Here is a 6,520-nt window from a genome sequence, read left to right as displayed (position 1 = left end):
ATTTCCGTAATTATATTCTAAAATAATCAAGTTTTTATTAATCCATTTTCTTTTACTGAGAATATTTTGTTGATGGGGTTTATTATCTAAAAATATCTACAAATAGGAAAAAAATGCAAGAAAGAAAATTAGGGAGCCAGAGTAAATTCCTATAAAATCTAAAACGGACTGTTAAATATGTCATAATTGAAGAGATGTATGAAAACAAAAAATAATAATTTATATAATTGTGTAATACAAATTTGGCAAAGTGCCCTTAATCTCAAAATAAACACGGCAAAATAGATACGGCAGAGAGTAATAACCTTTGCATTTCTTGCTTGTATAACGGGTGGCGTAAATAGAAGCTTATATTTCTTTCAAAAATTGAAGCAAATCGCAAACATATAAAACTTTATGATTTTTTAATTTATTTCTTCTATTACTTGTTATATTGTCATCACAAACAGTGTGGAAAATTGTTCCCGGTTTCAATTTCACTTTTAATTAAATTCAAATAACAAAAATCCATTATAATGGACTTATAACGAAACTTCCGATCTGTTTTTCGAACTAGGTTTTCTTAAAAGATCATTATTATACTAATGACATTCGGTGAGATAATAGAATTACGACAGTTATTTCTTAAGACTGCCAAAGTAATTCCTTCGAGCGAAAGCACTATACAATGTCGGAAACGATAAGTCCTTTCATCACGTCATATCCAACTCCATTATCACATTTACGCTCATTTAAACTACAAGAAATAATGTGATTCGTTCCTTGTCATACACAAAATTCTAATGTTTATTATATAAAACAGAAAAATATTTTGTAAAGAAAGATTACTTTATAATAGATTGTTTGTTTACAATAAATTGTTTGAACTCTAAATCTAAAGAAGTGGATAATGACATCAGTTCCAATTATGCCATTGCTAAGCAGTAAATTTACAGTGAAATTTAACTAAAAGATCAATGTAAAACGTGACATCCCTAACCTTGAATAAACTATTTTTTTTTTAATTATTTAGTATAAAAAGTGTAGTAAGTGAATAATATAATTTTATTATTTAAAAAAAATGACATGTCTCAAATAGATTTTATTTATTCAATTAACAAGAACCTTTTATGATACAAAATGCATACATTACATACTTCACATTTATATACAGTCATTTTAAAGATCGATTGTTTAAGAGAATTTTAGTTGGAATATGAAACATGCATTAAAATGTCGATGCGCGCGTTTATATAGCGATTTTTACGTTATTTGCGCGATGAAAATTGTACTGTGCTGCAAAATCTACATTCGACTATTGTGTAGAAATACATGTCACAAAATGTCCGTCTACGCTCGAAAATTTCCAAATTTACGTGAATATGAATGCGAGAGGAAACAGTCGTTTAGCTATCTGGAAGTCCAACGCGATATCGCACCATCGCGGACTAGGTATACGCACTATTGCATATTATTCAAAATACACGAAAGTAGCAATATCACGATATGTTGATATTTATATTATCATATATGTATACTATTGATCGTTAAATGTTATCATTCTCACGTGCTGTATCTTCTCGAAAGTCAAGTCGGAGTATATTCTCACAAAGAATAAAAAAAATTTTAACATTTTTATTTAAAATTGGAATTTAAATACTTGCATTTGTTTAATAAAATAAAATAAAATATAAAAAATAAAATAGAAAAGAGATAATTCCATTGTGTGAAAAGCATTGAATACTTGTATGAGATAAATAGCTAAATTTGTATGGATAGCAAACATGCAAAATAGATTGTCTGAAAACATTAATTAAATTTTTTTTTTAAGTTGGACTTAATTAATTTTATATTATTATATCACATTTAATAAAAATTTTTAAAAAATGGTTGATAAAAAATGTTTATTTAGAATATAATACACTGAATAAATTTATATGTCGTGTATTTCATACAAAATGTAGATATACAAATACAGCTGTTTATATAATAAACTGCTTAAATAAATGACATAAAAAGCCAGAACTTTTAAAATATTATGTAATTGAATCAAATGCAAATAAAAATGTAATATGATTCGATTCCTATAAGATTTTTAAAACTGAATTTTAACGCTGCTTTGAACACTAATGGCTCAAATATATGCAATGTGATAAGTCTTTTCTTTTTGTGACTTAACATGTTTTTTTAATTATTTTAATAAATTTCATTTATTTAAAAGAAGTATTCAAGCTAACGAAAGACTAAATGTTTTATTCGTGATGATGTGGTACATTCTTGATGACACTGATGAGGATGTGGGCGACCGATGCATCGTGATACCAGTTTGAGGGGAGACCAGATAATTGAAGAGTGTCAGCCTGATTTAACCTCCGGCGACTCGGTGCATTATTATAATTTATGACGCACGACCAGCTGTCACGAACTCGATGGAACAAAAATGTTACTTAATTGTTTTCTTAAATTGTTAAGTTCTTAAATAGTCATTGATCTTTTTGGACCACCCATATAAATAAACCAACATAAATAATTTAAAAATTATTTTATGCTATTATATCAAAAATAATTTTATATTTATGAAACAATTAAAAATTAAATCTTTCATATTGATAAGATTTATCTTATATTTATCATAAAATAGAAAAATTTATGAAGTACTATTTCTAAATAATTGCGATAGCAATTTATATATTTACACATTCTGGCTTTAAATTAATTTTATTATCCTAACAAAAGCTAATTAAACATTTGTTATTAAATAATTTGCAATTATTTTATAAATTATTTAATAGATAATAGAAAATTAACTCATTGCATAATATAACATATATATAGTTTTCATTAGTTATCGTACGAGAAAGCAAATTAGGTTGTCGTTCACAACGCGCAGCGGTCTGTTATTTTATGATTCGCACATTGGGCACGTGCCAAGATTTTTGGCACATCACGATGTGAATCGAGAAAGCGATTTCAGGGAGCTTCGCCACACGTGCAAACACGTGATAGTTTTAGAAATGATATTTTGAAAGTAAATTCTACATGATACCCAACTTTTTCGACAAAAGAATGATTGACATTTTTTCTATTATTTAAATATTATTTAAATTAAAAGACTACATATGTAGTAAATTCACACAGAATTATACATGCACTTAAAATCCAATTACTGTTTAAGGTTTGGTTCTATAGGTGTTTCTTACATATATGATCCTATAAGATTTAATATTGATTATTTAAATTATGTTATTCTATAACATTTGATTTGATATAAATAGATAAATTCACATCATCTACTTTTAAACAGAAAAACAAAGTATGTTTATATAATATTGTAATGAAATTATAAATTCTTAAATAAGTAAAAAATTAAATTATGCTATGGAAATAAAAATTATCGTACATAATAATTATCAAATTATTAAAACAACAGATTATGTATTAAATTACATGTGTTTTATTTAAGTCATATTATTATTTAACATGAAAATAAAAAAATGAGGAAATGAAAGAACAAACACATTGTTTTATGGCATAATAAGCTACAAAACTTACTACTACTGTATTGATTAATGTGTATTAATTTCAAATAAACTTAACACAAAAAAATACTTTAAGTTATATTTCTATTTATTATTAATTATTAAATAGTAGCTGTCAAATGTTTTTCTCAATTATAAAAAAATAGTTAAAAATAACTAGTTCTGATTTCATAATTTCTGTTAATATTTATTAATAAATTTCTAAAATAATTTTTGTTAAAGTAACAAAATAGAAATTTTAGAAATAATTTACGTTGTGACTCAGATATCTGACACTCTTCGCAGCAAATTATCTGTACAATAAGATAGCTAATACTTAAACATCCTTGAAATTTTAACAATACTTAGGAGAAATAAAGAAGAAGGCGGTATTATGACATATAATAAATTATAATAGCCTCTCTTAATATTTTTACTGTTAAATGACAAATTTTAATAATTACTTATGGAATTATATTCAATAATTTGTCACTTAAACTTTATCGTATTATTACACAAATGTATGTATATTTTAATGTCTTGTTCGTTATATTATTAATATTTTATTTAGCTATATATTTTGAGTTATGCAAAGATAAAAAAATTAAACAACACTATAGCATTTTGCAACGTAGCCTTCTAAGCATTAATTGCTGACAGTCTTTCTTTATCAACTTTTATCAAAATAATTTTATTTAATTAATTGATTACAACTCGATTGTTAGTCTATAGTTTGTTATATATATTATAAATTTTTAGTATTTTGAGTAACCTAGAGAAAAAAATTATATGTACATATGTTTGCATACATTTCGCAATATCTTACTTTTTTGTTAATTTTGTCATCAAATTATATAATTTATAATATTTTTTTAAATTGCAACCAATTTTTTAAATCTATTTTTGTGGAAATTACATACCATCCCTGTTTTCTTCGAGCTATTATGCGATTTCGCATTTTTATAAATAATGTCCTAAGTAATAAATGTTTCAATAACTTTAAGTCTAGAATCGATTAAACATTTTTTGATGAATGCATTAGTTAAGTTTAAAATTTAAATATTGATTATCAATCAAGTTATAAGAGGTCATAATACCACCTTCTTCTCTAACAAAAAGATTTCCTTCGCGAGTACAGATTGGAAAATGTCAGGGTATGGGTTCTGACGGGAAAACTGGACGGCTTGCCGTGTAATTGGAAAACTTCTGGCACTGTGTAAACTACCGGAAGTTTTGCGGCTGAAACTCTTCGGTCCAGTCTCAAAGACGGTAAACTTCTCAATGACGTTACGAGCCGATAAATCGTTCATCATTACGTTGTCGTTGTTGGATTGTGCATCGTCGATATTACGAAATATCGATCGTTCGTCTTGTTTTAACGTTTTGTGAGATCTATGATGTTCAAGCACAATTCTAGGAAGCAATAACGTGTTATTATGTGTCGTATGATGTTGGATATTGTTTTCCTTTCTGCGAATACGCTTATTGAGCTTAATATTTGGTGCTTGATATAAAAGATTTAAATTAAAATACAATATTTTTTAATCACAATTTGTTTATGTTAAAAAAAATGCTCTATATATATATATACAGATTTATATTAAATATAAATATAGCCAAAGATAAAAATATTACTAAAAAGATTTTTGTTATTATATATATTGTGTCAAAGGAAAACTGTTAGTATAGTATAAAAATGTTAGTATTATATAAAGTCCGTATTAATCTTTTAAAAAACATTAACGAACGTTTAAATCTGTGGTCACACAAGAATTTATAGTAAAACGATAGCTGCAATAGATTAGTCAAGTAATAAACATAAAACCTGAAAAATGATCACAATTTACAATCTCATGTGGAACTAGTAGAAGTAAAACGGCAATTTCAACGATGTCTTGCAAATTGAATCTAACACCAACAAATGGATCATAAATTTTTTCAGTCATATACAGATGAGTTAACCTGTTCCATCAAACAGACGTATCATTTCTGCAGATGTGAACTGCACAATTCTTTATACATATCTCCCTGTCACCGTGTATTTACACATAGTTATGGCAAATTGCTTTCGTAAAATGATATCTCATTGTCATTGAAATGATAAAAGAATGTTATAAACAAAGTAGAAAAGTGTAAACAGATGGATATTATTATATGCTACGATTAATTTAATAGAATTCAATGTCTTCTGTAGTAATAGTTTATAAAAATATTTATATTTGTAAAACTATTATTACTTTTATATTTAGTATGATTTCATTTATTAAACAGTTATAAGACTATTAGTTTATTAAAACAAAAATAATTCATTACCTGTAATTTAAATAAATAAATTAATTTTTCTAAATTTTCAACAAAAGATTAATTCTATTTGTGCAAAATATTTTCATTATTCAAAATTGTAAATCATTGTATATTACTAACAGTAATTTATTGAAAAAATTATGATTTCAAAATTATGCCGAAATTCTATAAAAGATTTTTAATTCTATAAAGGATTTTTTATAAATTACTAATTTCATTCTAGATGATTCTTTACATGTGAATTGTCGAATATTTACAAAAGTACATTTATCGATTTGGCTATACAGCGAGTCAACCTGTGCGGGATGAAATTGGGTTCAATTCCGACAATTGATCCACCAGATCAGCTGTGTTTGCCAACAACCTTGTTGCCCGACGCGACGCGTCGCTAACAAGGCGTCGACGTCAAAATAGCGATGCATCGATGTGCTAGTTCTGGCACCATCTCGAACTATCCATTTTCGTTGGAAATTTGATGGCATAGAACATAGGTAAACTTTTTATCAGTTTTGATTTGACTGATTTTAATAAAATTTGTCTGATTTTAATAAAACGAATATCCGTAATTGTAATAACACAAATCGCATAAAATATTCATCGAATCTAAATACATAAGCTGTAGTGTAATATTGAAAATTTTTTTCTATCTACATGCACATTTAAATTAATATGTATTCTAAACGATCATATTCTAAACAATATTCTTAACAATCATGTTC

At 26.0% G+C, this 6,520-nt stretch overlaps 1 protein-coding gene across 1 annotated transcript in view; it reads right to left on the bottom strand.

The window, feature by feature from the left end:
• LOC108693911 (serine-rich adhesin for platelets-like) overlaps positions 1-6,520 on the bottom strand; it is a 21,184-nt gene that overhangs the window by 7,943 nt on the left and 6,721 nt on the right. The gene's annotated exons all lie outside the window — the stretch shown is intronic.

Source organism: Atta colombica, unplaced genomic scaffold (assembly GCF_001594045.1).
Source record: "Atta colombica isolate Treedump-2 unplaced genomic scaffold, Acol1.0 scaffold111, whole genome shotgun sequence".
Lineage (NCBI taxonomy): Eukaryota > Metazoa > Arthropoda > Insecta > Hymenoptera > Formicidae > Atta > Atta colombica.
Note: the sequence above shows the minus strand (reverse complement) of the source record. Positions and strands in the feature narration are given on the sequence as shown.